The sequence below is a fragment of the Oryctolagus cuniculus genome, chromosome 5, assembly GCF_051225735.1.
Source record: "Oryctolagus cuniculus isolate XC-2025 breed Fujian yellow rabbit chromosome 5, ASM5122573v1, whole genome shotgun sequence".
In the NCBI taxonomy this organism is placed as follows: domain Eukaryota; kingdom Metazoa; phylum Chordata; class Mammalia; order Lagomorpha; family Leporidae; genus Oryctolagus; species Oryctolagus cuniculus.
In genome coordinates this window covers 104,862,977-104,882,120 of record NC_142871.1, presented here as the reverse complement: position 1 = coordinate 104,882,120, position 19,144 = coordinate 104,862,977, and the positions used below count along the sequence as shown (strand labels likewise).

Below are 19,144 nucleotides of genomic sequence, written 5' to 3'. Positions count from 1 at the left end.
GCTTGGGCCCTGACCCCATGGGAGACCAGGAGAAGCACCTGGCTCCTGTCTTCAGATCAGCGCAGTGTGCCAGCCGCAGCGCGCTGCCGTGGCGGCCATTGGAGGGTGAACCGACGGCAAAGGAAGACCTTTCTCTCTGTCTCTGTCTCTGTCTCTCTCTCTCTCTCACTGTTCACTCTGTCAAAAAAAAAAAAAAAAAAAAAAAACGTTTGGCTGGCGCCGCACCTCACTAGGCTAATCCTCCACCTGCAGTGCCAGCATCCCAGGTTCTAGTCCCGGTGAGGGCGCCGGTTCTGTCCCAGTTGCTCCTCTTTCAGTCCAGCTCTCTGCTGTGACCCAGGAGTGCAGTGAGGATGGTCCAGGTCCTTGAGCCCTGTACCTGCATGGGAGACCCAGAGAAAGCTCCTAGCTCCTGGCTTTGGATGGTGGTTGCTTTGTTGGATAGAAAGTGAAATTCTCTGCTCTGGGTACATTTAATTTCTTTTGGAAAAAGAAAAAATATTACGTTATGGTTTATTGACATTTTTATTATAAGTTAGAGATAGAGATGGGTAGTTTAATTGCTTTACGTAATTAATCTCCATGGTTTTCAACCTCACGAGTTACCTCTAAAAATCCCAGTGTTTCCAAATCCTAAGCCTTTCCAAGTCAGGATTACTGACTTGTGCTCTGTGCTCTGAAGCAACCTGTTCAAGTACTCTAACCTATGGCTTTTGCTAAGCTAGTTTAACGGTTAACTTTCTCCCATTTTCATTTAGTATTCTCAGAATCTGTTGAAATCTTTTTGCATTTTTCCTTTTCCAGTTTTTTCACTATATTAAAACTATTTTTTTCTGTGACCTCTGAACCTTTATATCCCCCTCTCACCAAAGGACACTCTGCTTCTGTGCCTCGACACCTCAGAACTTTTGTGTCTTTGGTCAGCCATTACTGTGCTGCCCACGATGCTGCGCGTGGCAGTCTTCTGCATGGTTTGCATGGAGTTCCTGCCTTCCAGCGTGTGGCTCCTCCCTGTCTTCCAGCAGAAGCTGGTAGGTGGCGATTTCAGCCTCCAAACTTGTTGCTCAGCAGAGCTTCCTACTCCTGGGTCTTCCACTGTGCTTCTGACCTGGTCTGTGCCAGCTCTGACACCAGGTGCTGCAGAACCCGATTGAGCTGTTCCATCTGCATGGTGTGGCGGGCCTCGGTGTCCCTAATGCTGTTCCCCAGACTGACCCAGGTCGATCTCCCAGGACTGGCACTTGTATAGCAACTCCTTGAGCATCGCCTCCGCAGCGCTAATGGCTGACGGCGAGGTGGTTATTGCATGCGTTCCTCGGTCTGCTGGGACCAGTACTTGTCCAGCTCCAAGGCATTCTTCTGCCTGAGTCTTGTATTTTCTATTTTTGCAAAATCACTTAAAGATATGTTAGAGAAAAGGCTACAGATAAAAATATGTATTGAATAGGCTTTATGAAATCCCCATCTAAAATATTTCAACTAAAAAAAAACTCATAAAAGGTACTTTAAGGTTTATTAAAAGTTACCTATTATTTATATTCTCACATTTGACTGCCCAACAAATAGAAAACTGAAAGCCCTTGAAGCCTAAATTAGTATTCTGTAACTACATTGACTTAAAAAATGGGCAAGAACATATTGATTATCTATTAATAGTTACGTATTTAAATTATATGACTCTTTAAAAGATTTAGTTACTTGAAGCTCAGAGTTAGAGAGAGAAAGAGAGAGAGAGGGAAAGAGAGAGAGAGAGACAGAGATCTGCCATCTACTGGTTCACTCCCCAGATGGCAGCAATGGTCATGGCTGAACCAGTCACGAGCCAAGAGCCAGATGTTTCATTAAGATCTCACTCATGAGTCACAGGTGCCCAAGTACTTTGGCCATCTCTACAGGCCATCGTAGGGAGATGATTTGGAAGTGGAGCTGCCAGGACATGCACTGGCTTCTATAATCGATGCAAGCATTGCAGGCAGCAGCTTTACACTCTATGCCATAAAGTCAACCCCAAGTGAGTATTTTTTTAAATGGTGATCTGTATTTTTCCAAGTATTAAAAAAAAAGATGCAGAAATGTCTGTTAAAGCTATCACTTCAGAAATGCAATATTTTCATCATGAATACAGATGATTTAAAGTCCTATAATGATGATTAAAAAACATAGTGAAACATCTTGCACATAATCTTTTCCCTGGATTTATACAGACTTCAATTTGGTGTTGAGAACTAATTGCATAGCAAAGTTATTAAATGACCACACTCACAATAGCTGTCATATGTCCTTTATTATGCATAGTTGGTTGGCAGTGATGGACTGAAACTAGACTATCTAATTCTCTTAATTAGATTTTTGAAATGGCCACAACTCTCTTGACAAATACTTAATCATGAAAGTCAGATTTATACCAATTGTTGTAGCTCAATTCAAGTTTTAATACTGAGGTGTCCACTGGAAACCACAAGCAGCACATCTGGAGGCACAGAACATCTGGTTTAAAATGTTTGTTCAGCTATTTTTTTTTCATTATTGATATGTTTACTCAGCCAAGGAAATCTGAAAACAATATCGATAGGTGCAAAACACCATAAAGAAACAGATATTTCCCCTATATTAGATATATTATTAAAGTCAATACAAATAACAGAAAGGATAACTTACTGAAAAGAAATTTGAAAGAAAATAGTTAAAACTTAATGGACTATCCTAAAATTGAAAGACATTTATTTCATTTTTGTTCATATTTTATAAATACAATAGCTACAATTTATTCCACAATTTCAACATTTTGTTTGCTATAGCTAGAAATTCTAAATCACAATTGTTTTGAAGCAACAAAATTGTAAGAAAAACTGATAAGCAAAGTCTGAAAAATTTCTAAAATACTGAAATAAGATTTAGAAAAGGATGAATGAATCTTCAATGCTGATTCTAAGTATTACAAAATTTAAAGCATCAATTTATTTAAAAATGTCTAATTGCCATAAATGATAGAAAAAGCAATTATTTTTATATAATATTGCTGTCTTTTGCTCCAGAGATGCTATTTGAAATTAGGAAAAAATCATCACTTTAGTTTCAGACATAAATTCAGGTTCTACCAGCTTCTCTATAAAATGCTCTAAGATATTATCATGAGAATAAATTTAGTGATGTATTTTAGAAACTATAAGATAAAACCTTAATGTTTGATAATCTTATATAGCCTCAGATTGTTCAACTTAATATAAACTTAAAATAAACTAATTTATTTTGTATAATCATTTTTTTCCTAATGCTAAAATTGAAGAATTTAGCACATGATAGTTAAGTCTCCAAGGATAAATTTAATTTTTTTCATTTGCAAACCAGAGATTTTTCTATAATTGTTTCCACATCAAGATGATGAGAAGATAATGAGGAAAAAGAAAGAGTTCATCTGAAAATTATAGGGAGAAAATAGTAGACAACTGCCAAGATCATGTCTCATCACTACTTCAAGTGTGACATTCATCCTCTCCTTTCAGTACATTCTATATTCTAGGAATTGCAAAAGATTAAAAAAAACTTTTATTTTATTAAAATTTATTTGAAAGAGAGAGTTACAGACAGAGGGAGAGGTAGAAAGAGAGGTTTACCATCTGCTGGTTCATTCCCCAAATGGCCACAACACTCAGGGCTGAGCCAAACTGAAGCCAGAAACCAGGTGCTTCTTCCAGTTCTCCCACATGATTGCAGGGGCCCAAGGATTTGGGCCATCATCTGCTGCTTTCCCAGGCACATTGGTAGGGAGCGGGATCAGAAGTGGAGTAGCTGGGACTCAAACTAGTGCCCATAAAATGTGTTGGGGCTTCAGGCCAGGGCTTTCACCCATTATGCCATAGCGCCAGCCTGGAATTGTGAAATATTCTGCAATATCCAAATTCACCATAAACTATTCTATACATAGTTGCAAATTTCTTCACTTTGGGAATACCTATTCATAGCTTGCCATTTAGCAGACAATTTATTCCTTTATGACTGAATCGTGCCATCCCTAAACATCACCAGAAGCAAGATTGGTGATTTTCGTACATGATCATTTCAAAGCTATGATGACACTCAAAGTATCACTTGGGTATTTGCTTCAGGAAATGTTGCCTTGTGGCTATTCTAAAGTTAGCATTTGAGAAAAAATTTCCCTGAAGTCAAAACTGCTCTAGAAATCACTGAACTGTAGCCTGAAATTCAAGATTGCTGAATAGTGAAAAGCCACACTTACCTCAAAGAAAGACACACACACACACACACACAGAGAGAGAGAGAGAGAGAGAGAGAGAGAGAGAGAGGAGAGAAAGAGAGAGAAACACCAAAAAAACAAAGAATGGACCACATTCCCTGGGGACAGACTAAGAGAAATTTTCAGTGGAGAGGTGATAGAACAGGAACTCCATGGGACAGTGAAGAAAGAGGAAAAACACACAGCTTCAATTGGGCTGGCGGCCCCCAGACCCTGTATCTACACAGCCAACTTCCAGCTGGGAAATGCCATCTTCCCAAGTCCTACTAGGAAGAAGTTGCTGTGTCACCATCAGCAGCAGCTTTAATTGAGGGAGAATTCCACAGTCCCCTGCTAACTTCAGCTCTTGGCTGGACAGAGATTAGCTACATGGCTATGTTAAGACAGCTGAATTTGGCAATTTAGGATGGTGAAAAAAGGGAGGGATGCGATGTGGATTCTCCTTTCAGAGAGAAGTAGTGCTTAGACTCCAGTCTAGGTTCCACTGCTACCAGAAGCAATCAGAGGCAGGGTCAGGGTAGCTTATAGGATGGAGAGTAGATGCCATGCATTCTCCAGTTGTGGTAGTTTTGGGCATAAGACTCAGAGATATGCCCACTCACTTACATGACCCAAGATGGATTCTCTTCCAATTCTTGGGTGTACAATGGGCAGCAGCACATAAAAACCATCCATATCCAACCTCAGAAAGTTCCCTCTGCACCTCCTAGCTCACTGTGTTGGGAGACCTGGCCTCAAATCCCATCATCACCCTTGCATGGCATGTGAGAATTGGGGGCAGTTCCATCTATGCAGTGTAGAACAAAGATTGTTGATATTGGTAATAGAATATTTGGGTTAATATGCACTCATTTGTTGTATCTGAAGTGCTTTATCTGCATCACTCTGCTTTGGGTGTTACAGGCTTCAGAACAATTTGCATGCTCCCAGCAAGATTTGAGGAAGTATAAGTCCACATCACACAATCCAAGAGCTATAACTATTGGAGGCACAAGCCCCAGTATCACACAGGCTTGCCAATGTGCAAAGGAGAAAATGTCCCCAATCCCTAGTGTAACTGACAGCAGACTCTGGGGACAGAATATACACATCCTAGGAAGCCTGCACCCAGCTCAAAGTCACACTTCTACCCCTATGAACTGCTGCAGACCAGAACACTGTGTCTATAGACACAGTAGACGTTGATTGAAGCAAAAGAGATCACTCAGCAGTAACATTTCTGGGCTCAAATATAACCAAATCAAAAGCAATAAACCAAGTGATTACCTGCATTCTAACTAAACCATAAACTCTTATCAAATAAGGAAGAAGGGAATATTATACCAGATTTACAGAAATTAATGTAAGGACACAGGAAGCATGAAGAAACAAGGTAGCATTACATCTTCAGAAAAACACAATAGTTATCCAGAAATAGGTCCTAATCTGTAGGAAATATATGAAATACTAGAAACAGAATTTTAAATAATAGTTGTAAGGAAACTCAATGTGGTATTAGAGAATACTATAGACATAGAATACTGTGGGTGATTCTGTGCCTGGCTGGGAGACTGCCTGCCTAGCACTTGCAGGAGGTTAAGAGGGTATGGCACAGCATACCTCCCAGGAAGGATTCTATGACCGGAGTGCTGGCAGGTGGTAGGAGCCCCAGGCACATTTCCCCAATTCCAGCCTCCTGTGGAAGGGCCTTGTAATTGCCAATCAGGTAAACATCTCCTAGGTATGGCCCAGACTTCTAAGGACCACCTGGAAGGCTATGTAGGCTACATGACCTTCAAGCTGATTGGAGAGGCATAGTGGTGCCAATATCAGCTTTATCTCATAGAAATAGTGTTGTCCTGAATTAGCTATTCTCCCCCTCTGTCTGCCCTTTAAAAACTTATTCTTGATTGTTAATAAACAGACATGTTCATCAAAGCTGTCTCCAGTGCTTCTTGTCCAAGAATGCCGTCACCCCACTATCCTAACAGTGTATGCCTCACAGGACACGCCCGCAAGCTAAAATAAATGAAGACATCAATAGGAGACCTCGATGAAAAATTCGCCAAAGAGATAGAAATCATTAAGAAGAACTAAATTCATTTAGGAGATGAAGATTTCAGTCAATGAAATTGAAAATATTACTGAGAGCTTCAAGAGCAGGATAGATCAAGAAGAGGAAAAGACTTTTCAAATAACACACACAAAAATACAGGGAAATAATTAAAAAAGAATGTAAAAAACCTACACTATACTATAAAGTATTACAAGGTATTATTAAGCAAACAAATATTTGCATCATAGGGATTTCTGCAAGAGAAAAGAAGGAAACGGGCATTGAGAATCTACTAAATGAAACAGTAGTTGGATGCTTGCCAAGATTTGAAGGAAACAAGGCTGTGCAGATAAAAGAGCTCAAAGTATATCAAGCCAAAAAATCTTCCTCAAGGCATATAACTATTGTCAAAAGTTAAGAACAAGGATAGAATCATATACATTAATAGAAAAACATCAAATTACACTTAAAGTTAAACCATTAAGTGAACAACAGGCTGCTAACCAGAAATCCTAGAGGCCAGAAGAGAATGGGATGATACATTCCAGGAAAAGAAAGAAAGAAGAGAGAGAGGAAGGGAGGAAGGGAGGAAGGGAGGGAGGGAGGGAGGAAGGGAGGAAGGAAGGAAGGAAGGAAGGGAGGGAGGGAGGGAGGGAGGGAGGAAGGAAGGAAGGAAGGGAGGGAGGGAGGGAGGGAGGGAGGAAGGATGGAAGGAAGGAAGGAAGGAAGAAAAATAAAAGAAAGAAAGGAAGAAAGGAGAAACCTTTCAAACCAGGACTATTATATCCAGCAAAGTTATTTGTTGGAAGTACAGTAGAAATAAGGCACCTCCCAGATAAGCAAAAGCACAAAATTCAGCACAACTGGAGCAAGTCTTACCAGAGAATCAGAAGGGAGTCCTACATTTGAAGTAAAAACCATTAAAACACAAGACAATACCAAGTTCACTAACAGAGCAGGTATAATCAATATCAATCAACAAAATGAAGTTTTAATTCTTACATTAGCTGAACAGATAGAAAACCAAGATCCCAGTATATTCTGCCTACAAGACACTCACTTTATGAATAACGATACACAAAGAGTGAAATTGCATGAGTGCAAAAATATACACTAAGAAAATGGAAACCAAAATAAGAAAGAATAGCTATATTCATATCAGAAAGAGCAGACTTCAAATCAACAACTGTAAAAAGAAAGAACATTATATGTTGATAAAAGGATTGATTAAGCACAAAGATATGTCAATCATACATATATAAGCATATATGTGTGTGTATGCCTCCATCCATTTAAAAAGATTGAATTCATGTCATTTGTATTCTCAGAACATAAGGAAAAAAAAAAACTAGAAGTCAAAAGAAGAAAAATAGAATATTGACAAATGCATGGAAACTCAACAACATGCCTCTGGATGACCAATGGGTCATTGAAGAAGTTAAAAAAGAAATAAAATCTTTCCTGAAATAAATGAAAATGAAAATACAGCATATCAAAACCTGTGGGATACAGCCAAAGCAGTATTAAAAGGGAAATTTATAGCATTGAGTACTTACATTGAACAAAAGAGAAATGTATCAAATAAATTATCTAATGATGCATCTTGAAGACCCAAATCCAAATTAGCAGAAGGCAAGAAATTATAAAGATTAGGGCCTGTGCCGTGGCTCACTAGGCTAATCCTTGACTTGCAGCGCTGGCACCCTGGGTTCTAGTCATAAATGGTGTTGGCAAAACTGGATGCATTTATGTAGTAGAATCTCTACTTCTTACAGTAAGGCTTTTTGGATGTTTCAAAAACATACCACCGTGTAAGTGCTAACAATATGATAATACAGAACATATCCCTCACATTCGACAACTTCAGGTACTCTTGTTTTAGACCACCACTCAAAACACAACCATTTAAAAGCATCTTTCTAGTTTCTACCCCTATAGTTCTGTTTGTAACACAATTTAATGTATGTTGATATTTAGTATAGTTTCTTTAATTTATTATAGCCCATTTGTTATCTCCTGCATCACTTTTTTTCCTCCTTTTATCTTTATTTTGTTGTTACTGTTATTGTTGTTGAAAGGTATTAGATTATAAGAATTATCATTTTATTTAAATAAACAACTTGGTGTGGGGTGACTAGGTCACCATAGTAAGTTTATGGAGAGAGATTTGATTTAACATTTTAAGAAATTTAAATTTGAAAAATTAACATTTTTAAAAAGGCAATTCTTTTAAATATCTGGTTTGTGGCATGAAAAGCGTTTGGAAATTGATGTAACTGTTTTCCAACAATAAAAAAATTAAAAAAACAAAATTCCTTTATCTACTTGAAGTCACATAATAAATTTCTTTTAAATAGCTCAGTATGCATGGTAGCACTTTTCCAGTGGAGAATCTTGATATACGTGTTATCTTAGCCATGTGTGCTGAGACTTGTCAATTGATATGATGTGACAAAAATGATACTTTTCTTCTATGATGTTTCGTAATATTCATTATGTGGTATAACATATAGTTCTTGGAGACTTACAAATGACAGATTTGAATGTACTGAAAATGTGAGAATGCAAGAAAGATTTCCCTGGGAAACAAAAATGAAGAAAACATAAATGATTGCCAATTGAACCATTAGCAAATACCAACAGTTATAAACAATTTCTCTGGAGTAAGAAATTCCCCAATCTGTGGTAATTAATATACAGAGCATAAAAATATAACATTTATGAGTGAAATTGACATTTTGAGATTTGATTATTGTTTATAGCCCTTGTCTATACTCTTGAGGAACAATGGTTTTTGCTACTTACTGCTTGTTAAATTCTTTATTTGTGGAGTGATAGCTCATTATTGTAAAATAAACCAAAATTATGTCATTGTAAAAATTTAAAAATAAGAGTTGAAAGAAAAGGAAGGCTGGGAGCATGGGCAGGAGGGATGATAAGATGGGAAGTATTATTATGCTCTTAAATATCTATTTATGAGATACATTAAATTTGTTCATCTTACATAATTAAAAATTAAATTAAAAAGAAATTAAACTGATTTTATATAAGACATAAAAGTTATTTATCAATTTATATGTTACCCTCTTTAAGGCAAAATTTATTCATTTGTTTTATTTTAAACTGATATATATGAATTATTCATATTTATGGAGTTCTAGGTGATGTTTTGATATATGTATATTATGTTTAATTTTTTTTGTTAATAGAGTACTGCAAAGAAGTTTGTTGTGAATGGGCCTCTTTAAAAAATGTCTGCACTTTGCCTGGTTTCAGAAGCTACTGCTAGAGAGGGATATTTTGTACATGAGAAGCCCTACAGCCATGTGAGGAGCTTCTTCCCCATGAGATGTTTCATTCCCCAAGACAGTTGTTATTTCTTCCAGCTATTCAATCACCAGTGCATTTAAAACAAACAGCTGTCTCTGAGTATGTAAGCCCTACAGCATTTAAGCAAAAACCTGTATACAAGTACCAGGTGAGAGGTTTACTTAAAGAAAGTAGTACAAACCCCAGTATAGATATCCATTTTAAATGTAGCAACCACACCACAGCCACAGTGAAATGTGAATTCATTTATTCCCTTGACCTTCTGTCTACTTGTTCTTTTAATTTTGTTTTTATTTCTTCTTTTCTTACTGATATTTTACTTTTTTATGGTTAATATTTATTCATTGAGGATCTATTCCAAGTACTGTGGCTAATTTAATTTAGTATTCTCTCTTCTCTCTTTTTGTCTTTCTCTCTGTGTATGTGTGTCTCTGGAGGGCTAATTTGTATATTTTTATTTTATGTATTTGAAAAGTAGAGTGACAAAGACAGTTTAATCCGCAACAAATTTTTTTAAGCTCTACCTATGAAAAACACGAAATCTGCTCTCTTCTTATTAATTAAAAAAGAAAAAGAAGAAGAAGAAAAAAGACCTGGGATACCCAGGAGGAAGCTAGGAGCCTTGAACTTCATCTTGGTCTCCCGTGTGGGTGTCAGGGTCACAAGCACTTAGGTCACCTTCCATGCTTTCCTGGGCACATTAACAGCTAACTTTCTAACTGCCACTTGTACATGGTGGGCCACAATTTCAACTCCCGTCCACCCCGCCTAGGAGAGAAATTTAAAATTTTACTGAGGTTATGATTTGGTTTAGAGATTAAGATTCTGATTATGATGCCGAATCGCTTATTGGAGTACTTGGATTCAGTCCTAATTCTAGCCCTAACTCAAGTTTTCTACTAATGCAGACATTGGGAAGCAGAGGGAGCAGCAATTCCTGCTTATATTCCTATTTTCTGCTCGGCACTGAATTACATGTTTGAAAGTAATTAGTATCATCCATTGCATTCAGAAAATTATTGGACCACGGATTTGTGGAATGACTGTTTTCTCTAATGGATAACTACTGGAGCCTATACAGTACAGTGGAGAGAATTAGATTTAGAAAATCTAACTTTTGCTTCTCAGCCCATTAGTTTTGAGATGAATGTCACTTGGAAAGCTACAAAATATTCATTTTCAAATATAGTGAATAGCTACTACCTGGCAGATATAGCACAGTACTAGAGATACAAAGATAAGCAGGAGATAATCTCCTACTCCCTTATCTTCTCCCTGGGAGAGGGATAAACTACACACTATAGCACAGTGCACAAAATATGTAATATGAGGATCTTGTAAGGCTAAAATTTGTGGTTATTTTTTATCTTATTCTAATTCCCATTGAGGTGGGCATTATAAAGCTTTTGCTGGTGTTTTTTAATAAACGAGTGAAAAAAAAAGTGTTATTTTCAAGTTTCATCATAGTGAATGAATCACTGATAGATCCTGGTTGAAGGAAACCTGATGATAAATCTGCTTAAAAGTGAATACCATGTTCCCAAGTTAAGAAGACATTCCAGGAAAGGAAACAATATCAGCAAATTCCCGGAGGCCTGAGACTTGAGCATGTGTCAAAGGAGAGGGAAAGAACAGTCACTTTACGAGATAATATAATCCCTGACAAAAAATAGTGGGATGTAAATGAAGCCAGAAAATAGCAAGTTTGAACTAAACAGTAAAGAATTTTATGTTCCAGGCTAAATAAATTTTATTTCATTAAAGCTTAAAATACATGCTATTTTATTCTTAAATTATTCTTGTTTTCACCTCAAAATGTGAATAATGTGAAATGTTTTGCCTACTTTACAAGATGGGGTACAGTGTGGAAGAATTAATTTCAATACATTTAAGAAATATAATTTAAATATTGGGAGTTTAATTTAAGGCATTAAGTTAAAATAATGAGTTAAGACATCTTTTAATATTGAGAATAAAATTATAGGGTGCTAATATATAAAGGAGGACAACATGGCATGGAGATATGGTGTGAGAGATTAATTGAATAATTCTATTATTATTCAGCACAATGTTTAATGTATTTTAGAAACCTCCATCTTTTTAGCAATAAAGAACTCAGTGTTTGTATTAATGGAAGAAAGGGCAAGTGCTGCAAGTTTCTCCCAATAGTTCAGTTTGTCAAAGTTTAATCTGTTATTTAACATTTCTGATTATTCCAATGTTTAATTAATGGTCTGCTAACTGTCTCAGAGTGAATCAAAGTCCATGGTGTTGTGTGTTTTTATTCATGTCATGGAATGCATCAGAGGGATAGTCTCTTTAGATAAAGCAAATAAGTGTTGAAAGCTAAATGTTTTCAAATTAATTCCAAGTTAATCTGATAGAATTTAGATTCAAATCATTTGATAGCCCTTTATTATGCAAATTAATTTGATTTTTTAATTCTCCTATGATATCGACTTGTTCCATGTGAAGCAGATGTCCTTGACATGTAAAATATTAGCACTAAATACTACTAATTGATAACCTGTAGTACTGTAAAAGATATATCCTCTGTATCATAATCTTAAGATATTTGTTCATGATATGTAATATTTGTTACAATCGTATGCAGTGTTTAAGACAGATTTGACACCTAGTCTTGAGGCTGGCTATCTGAGTGTTTGGGTCAATTATTTTAGTATATTTGAGTGCCATCTTACCTTTTTTTGCAAATTTTAAATAACTATCTAAACAAGCCATATTAGGTATTAAGCAATAAAGATAGATTACTGAAAGATATAACACCCAATAAATGCTCAGTAAAGTGTAGCCATTAATGCACCATAGTATCTAAAACCTGATAGAATATTATTAAACATTTCCTTAGATTTTTATTTTTCTAATTATATTAGTTAGAATTATCTATAAATGTAGTCTTATTGAAGTCTTTTGGAACTCTAGAGAGTATTATATTCCCTATTAATATACCAAATAAATTTATAGATAGATAGATAATACACACACATATACATATATCTACACTTTAACATATATATAAATATTTTCCAAATAATGTTTTCAATATTCTTGAAAGGACTGTATGTTTAGGTGATGTTGAATCTCACTACTCACAGAATAATCTGTGAGAGAAAAAAATAATTGTAGCTTTATTCAACTCTCTCCTCAAAATTCACTTTACCTACTGTATATAATGGCAGTCTGGTGCAATTTCCTTATCCCAAACTGCCTTTAATTTTCTTCTCAATATTGATAAACCTATTACTTGAAATATTATTGGATATATGATTGCTTATTTATGCCTCTTAGCATAATCATAAAAGATATATTTTGTGAGAAAGCATTTATGGCTCCCTTGTTCATTATCACAAACATCAGTTAACACAATATGACCCACATACAGTAGAATCCAAACGTTGAAATATTAACACTTAACTCATCATAATTAATAATTTAAAGAAAATGAAATAAATACACAGCTAAATGGGTTTAGATGAAATCAGAGATTTTTTTAATATTTATTTATTTGTTTGAAATTTATAGTTACAGATAGAAAAGGAGAGTCAGAGAGACAGATCGATTCGCTGGTTTACTCGCCAGATGGTTGTAATAGCCAGGGCTGCGCCAGGCCAAAGCCAGAAGCCCAGAGTTTCAAGTGGGCCTCCTACACAGGTGGCAGGGGCCCAAGCACTTTGGCATTTTCAGCTGCTTTCTCAGGTTCATTATCAAGGAGGTATATTGGAAGTAGAGCAACAGGGACATGAACCAGCATCCACATGGGATGATGGCATCACAGGTAGTGGCTTTACTTGCCAGACCACAACACTGGCCCCTAAAATCAGTTTTGAATTGTCTCTATTTTAAGTTCTTTATGAGTCAGTGATAAAGATATAAAATTTAGTGTTTATAATGTTGAATTTGAGATGGTAGAAATACATCTTTTGATAACTCTCATAGAATGATAGAGATGAAACTGAGAAAAGAGGGAGGAAATGTCTTGAATTATTCCTAATATAAAAAATAGAAAGTGGGGGCAGGTGTTTGACACAGTGGTTAAAACCACATCCTGTATTGGAACGTCTGCCTTTGAACCCCAGTTCTTTTTACTTCAGATGCAACTTCATGATAATGAACACCTGTGGAGCCAGTGGATGGTGGCTCAAGTTCCTGGGTCCCTGTCACCTTGCTGAGATATCAGGATCAAGCTCCAGCCTTCTAAGGCCTTCCTGGCCCAGCCCTACCTATTGCAGATATTTGGGGGAGTGAATCAGCAGTTGGAAATCTCTTTTTGTCTGTCTCCCTGTCTTTATCTGAATCTCTATTTCCTTGTCCCTCCACCTTTAAGATAAATAAATACATTTTAAAGAATAGGAAGAGAAATGGTGCCAAGAGTCCTTGGGGTCATACATAAACCATGCATCCTAATGCATTTAGGTTTAAGGAGTTCAATGGATTTTTGATATTAATCAATAAGAATTTTTTGAATCTGTATCACTGCCCTTAACTATCGGCAGTAATATAGTAATCCACCTCTAAATTGCTGTTATTCTCATCCCAGATAACTCAGGGTTACTATGAAAAGCAGAGTTATAAAACTCAACATAATTTAAAGTCTTTTTGAAATAAAAAAATTAATGCATTTTTTCTTCTCCCCCATTTTACAATGCAGTTGTAGTGACTGCTATGAAATGTAAGTTTGAAGTGTTAATTCTATAATCTTATAGATCTAGGGATTTAAACAGTTATCATAGCAAACTGACATGGTCATAGGAAAAATATAATTCAGTCTTTTACCCACTGTTTACTCAAAAGATAAGTTTTATGAGTGTGCTATCACACTAACTGAAGTTGATTAAAAAAGATTCAGTGCCTCTTTTTAAAAAACAGGACTTCCATAATAATTGATGCAAGAGAGACCCCTAGCAGCATCTGAACATGCTGAATTCTTAAATCAATAATATTGGCTTCAGTTCCTAGTAACAGGTGTATCTGCATTGATTAATATTTTTGACACCAAGAAAAGAAAGTATTACACAAAGGGCAATTGCCCTGACTTTTCCAAATATTCATGAAATGATGTAATGTTTGCAAAAAATACAGTCATAGTGCTTCACTTATTCACTGTGTAATGCCCAGTCAAGCCAAATGGACGGAGTCATAGGTAGCAATAAATCACAGTGTGTGAGTTAGTTAGGATAAAATAATACTGTCTGAGGACTTCAATCTTGAAAACCAAGAATCCCTGACAATTGCTTGCTCTTGACACAGATTTACAAAAAGAAACTACACACAAAATAGTGTACCAAACAGAACCTCCCTCAGTTTAGAATAGCACATGATTCCTCAGTCCCATCAATAAACCCTGAGCTGTCATTGATTGCAGTTGGCAGAACTGGGTTGTGAATTTTCTGGTTAGCCATTATGAAACTTCTCCAGATTTACTCATCAAAGGTACAAAAAGTGATTCCAAGGCAAAAGGCACCAAGGAGAAGGAAAGCAATGACAGAGATCGAAGCATCAATCAAACCCATTTCTCAGAGCTCCCCCAAAATGAGGTCTCTTCTCAAACATAAAGAGCAACCTGGAGAAGTTTCATCCATTCTATATTCACAAGTTTAATTTACCACTAATCAACCAAGTCAAAAGTAGGAAGACCTTAGTTCTACAGGGATATAAACAAGGGCTGGAAACAACAATCATATCCCAAAGTGACCATCTCATTCTTACACACTTTTTGAATTCTATATTAACTGTCACATATCAGAGAAAAATATTTATCTTTTTGAGACAGGCTTATTCCATTAAGCATACCGTTTTTGTATGACTGAGTAGTACTCCATGCTCTATATATACAATATTTTTTTTTTTTATCCAGTCATTGGCTGATGGACATCGGGTTGATTCCATATCTTAGCTATTGTGGATTGAGCTGCAATAAACGCGAGGGCACAAACAACTCCTTCATATACTGATTTCATTTTGTTTGGGTAAATTCCCAGGAATGAGATGGTAGGTCTATTTTCAGGTCTCTGAGGAATCTCCATACTATCTTCCATAATGGTTGCACTAGTTTACATTCCACCAACAGTGGATTGGGATACCTTTTTCCTCACATCCTTGCCAGTATTTGTTATTTCTTGATTTTTGGATGATAGCCATTCTAACTGGGGTGAGAGGAAATCTTATTGTGGTTTTTATTTGCATCCCCCTGATGCCTAGTGATCCTGAGCATTTTTAAGTTAAATTAAATGAAATTTAGTTTTCTACTTTACATCTTGATTTATGTGAAGCCATTTGTTTATCCAAGCTCACTGTGTAAATATGTAACATAGAAACTCATGATACCCACTATACAAAGTGATTCAAATTTGTCCCCACCCCATAAATTTTAACAGTGAAGATCTCTCATAATTTCAAATGAACCCAATGTTTCTACAGTGAAATTAATGTTATAACACTAGCTTCTACCACTTTTTCTAGTTTCCCCTTTCATCCCTTCCAACCTCAGAAGGAGGTTCATGTTATCTCTTAGGGAATTTCAAAATCCAAGGATAAATAAATCTATCACCTGATCAGATTACCCTCTTTCTATTGACTGCAAGCTGAAAACAACTGAATAGTTGCAGAATTTTTAATTTATTTGCTGAGTGTAGCCTTAGTATTCCTCTCTTTCATATAAAAATATGTGATTATGCTTAGATAGGTTTGTAAACATATAAGCATACAATAGGAACTTTAAAATATGCCCCTATATATAAGATAGGTATACCTATATGTACCTATCTCTCTATATATAGTGTATATATATATGTATTTACAGATACATATATATTTTTAGATATCTTCCTTAAATTATATCTATATAATGATAGAAAAATAATACAAGTGTATAGTTGTGTAATTTTCCTGTTTATTGTCTATCTCAGTTTCTTGACTGCAACCCCAAAGTTAAACTGATAGCATTTATAAAAATCAACGCTCCATAAAAACTTTCTCTATGTCTCATTCACCTGTTATTTTTTCATTATTCTCTATCTCCAATGTTGCCCCCAAGCTGTGTTTCTCAACCCTGGCAAAACTTATTTCCAAAAACTCTATCAATTTTAGACCTTTATGTCCTACCTTCATGAAGACCTATTTTTTTTTACCACAATTGATGAAAGCTTGTGATCTGCCTTTAGCATTTGAAAATAGTTGCTCATATTGCTAACATGTCTAAGCCTGTGCTCTCAAAGACCCAGTATATCTCTGGTCAGGAGAATGTCCTCATCACCAGGTATCTCCTTCTTTTAGTTGCACTCATTATTTCCAGTGATACCAAGATTCTTCTCTTTAGACTCTCACCTAGATAACTTTGCAATTCCAATATCAAAATTAATTGAACTTATTATCCTTCTTTGCTTCAGCTTTAGGGTTTCATTTCTCTCTGCCTTCCACTTCCCAATATATCTAAGCTGAAATTCCAGAAGTTGTTTTTCTCTCCACCTTTTTTTATTTAATTGATCTTATTGTCCTGCCATGTGGAACAGATTGAGGACAATTTATGGTGAATCATGTTCTAAGTTATTATTGCAAGGATTTGGGCATTTTAACCACTGAACAGAATATATTTTGTAACTTCCTAGCTGATCTTAAAGTAGATGAGGAAAGAATCCTTGAGATTTACTTAGTTTTACCTGAGAGTGAGGGAAGATTTTACCCATTAAATAAATTTCAAAATTTTAAATGAAAGGTGAGATTAAATTTCATTCAGACCAGATATTCAAGAGGTTATTATACAAGCTGCTTTCAAAGATAAGGGGACATATGTTGTTAAAATTTCCCTGAAAGAGTTTTATGAATATACAAAAAAAATAACATACCCACTCCACCTGCCCAGACCTACACACACACACACACACACACACACACCAGGACACAAGGGTGTATGTGGTGTCAGTCATCTGCATACCGCCCTTGTAATAACAATACATTTTCAAAGAGTGTAGGTACATGTAATTTGAAGGTCATTTCCTATTTCTTGCCAATTGAGGACATTTTACATATTAGATGTAGGGAGATATATTTGTCAAACATATATTTTACTTTTCTGGTAATTAATGCATTTCATAGAAGTAGAAAGGGAAGCATAATGTAAATGATCTGTTTATCTAAAATGCTTCGAGAGTAACAGGCACAGACTCAAGAAAACCAAATTTCAGGCCATAATCCTAATGAGTAGATAAAGATGTATCAGCATGATCCAGGAACCTCTGGGCATCCAGCAAATTGGCCATATGCTAATTTCACTCTCAGAGCCATTTCCAGAAGCGAAAATGTACTTGGACTGGGAAATACTTGCACTGTACTCTCACAAGCCTGGTTAATCTGTGTTTTCTAGACATCTGGAGACACAGTGAATCAGACCCAGGAGGACTTTCTGCACTCCTAGTAAATAGGAATTCCCATTTTGTAACTTACAGATTATCAAGGCAGATAACAAATCTTTATAACTGTTTTTTTCTACTGTCACGCACTTCATTTTTACAAAAGTCCACATCAGTATTAAAAACTTACTATGTGAAAACCTCAAATTCATTACTTTTCTTAACTGTTGACTGTGTCACAAATTATGTGCTTTCCAAAATAAACTCACAGTTGGTTATTCCATGAATTGTTTTTTCCTATGTCAAAATTTATTTTCACATTTGATATCGAAGGGAGAAGATAGAGGCTTGATGACTGGATCTAGAATATATTTGTTCTTATTACGCTATTTGAACACACTATCAGTACAAAAAAGGGTATATAAGAGACAAAACAGACTGTCTTTATGGAGCCACAAATAAGCAAGCACACATGACTGTGAATGATCTAATAGAAGTACAAGTAGGAGGGTTCAACGAAACAGGCTGAAATGCAGAGGACGATGTGGGAGTCTAAGAAAGGCATCTCAGTCTGTGGGGATTTAGAATTAGCCTTTAAAGATTGTACATAAGTGTAGGGAGAGTAGATAATAGGAAGGATTATGTGGAAAGAGGTATTTCACCACCATCAAAAGCATGAAACTCAACAACAAGAAAACAACAAATCCTGTTAAGCTATGGGCAATGGGGCCAGTGCTGTGGTACAGTGGGTTAAAGCCCCAGCCTACAACAACAGCATCCCATATGGGCACTGGTTCAAGTCCTGGCTGCTCCACTTCCAATCCAGCTCCCTGTTAATGTGCCTGGGAAAGCAGCAGAGGATGGCCCAAGTCTTTGACCTCTGCACTCACATGGGAGACCTGGAAGAAGTTCCTGGTTCTCTGTTTTCAGCTCCAGGCATTGTACCATTTGGGGAGTGAAACACCAGATGGAATACCTCTTTCTCTCTCTCTGTCTCTATATCTCTATGTAACTCTTTCAAATAAATAAATGGGTAAAGGACTAAATATACTGTTCTCAAAAAATAAATACAAATGACTAACAGATGTATGAAAAAATGTTGAATATCACTAGCCATCAGGAACCACAATTAGATATAATTTTATCCCTATCAGAATG

General features: G+C 36.1%; 1 pseudogene; it reads left to right on the top strand.

Moving 5' to 3' along the window:
- LOC103349841 (sodium- and chloride-dependent creatine transporter 1 pseudogene) overlaps nucleotides 1–1,154 on the top strand; it is a 155,565-nt pseudogene extending 154,411 nt beyond the window's left edge.
- Nucleotides 1,155–19,144: the final 17,990 nt, after the last annotated feature.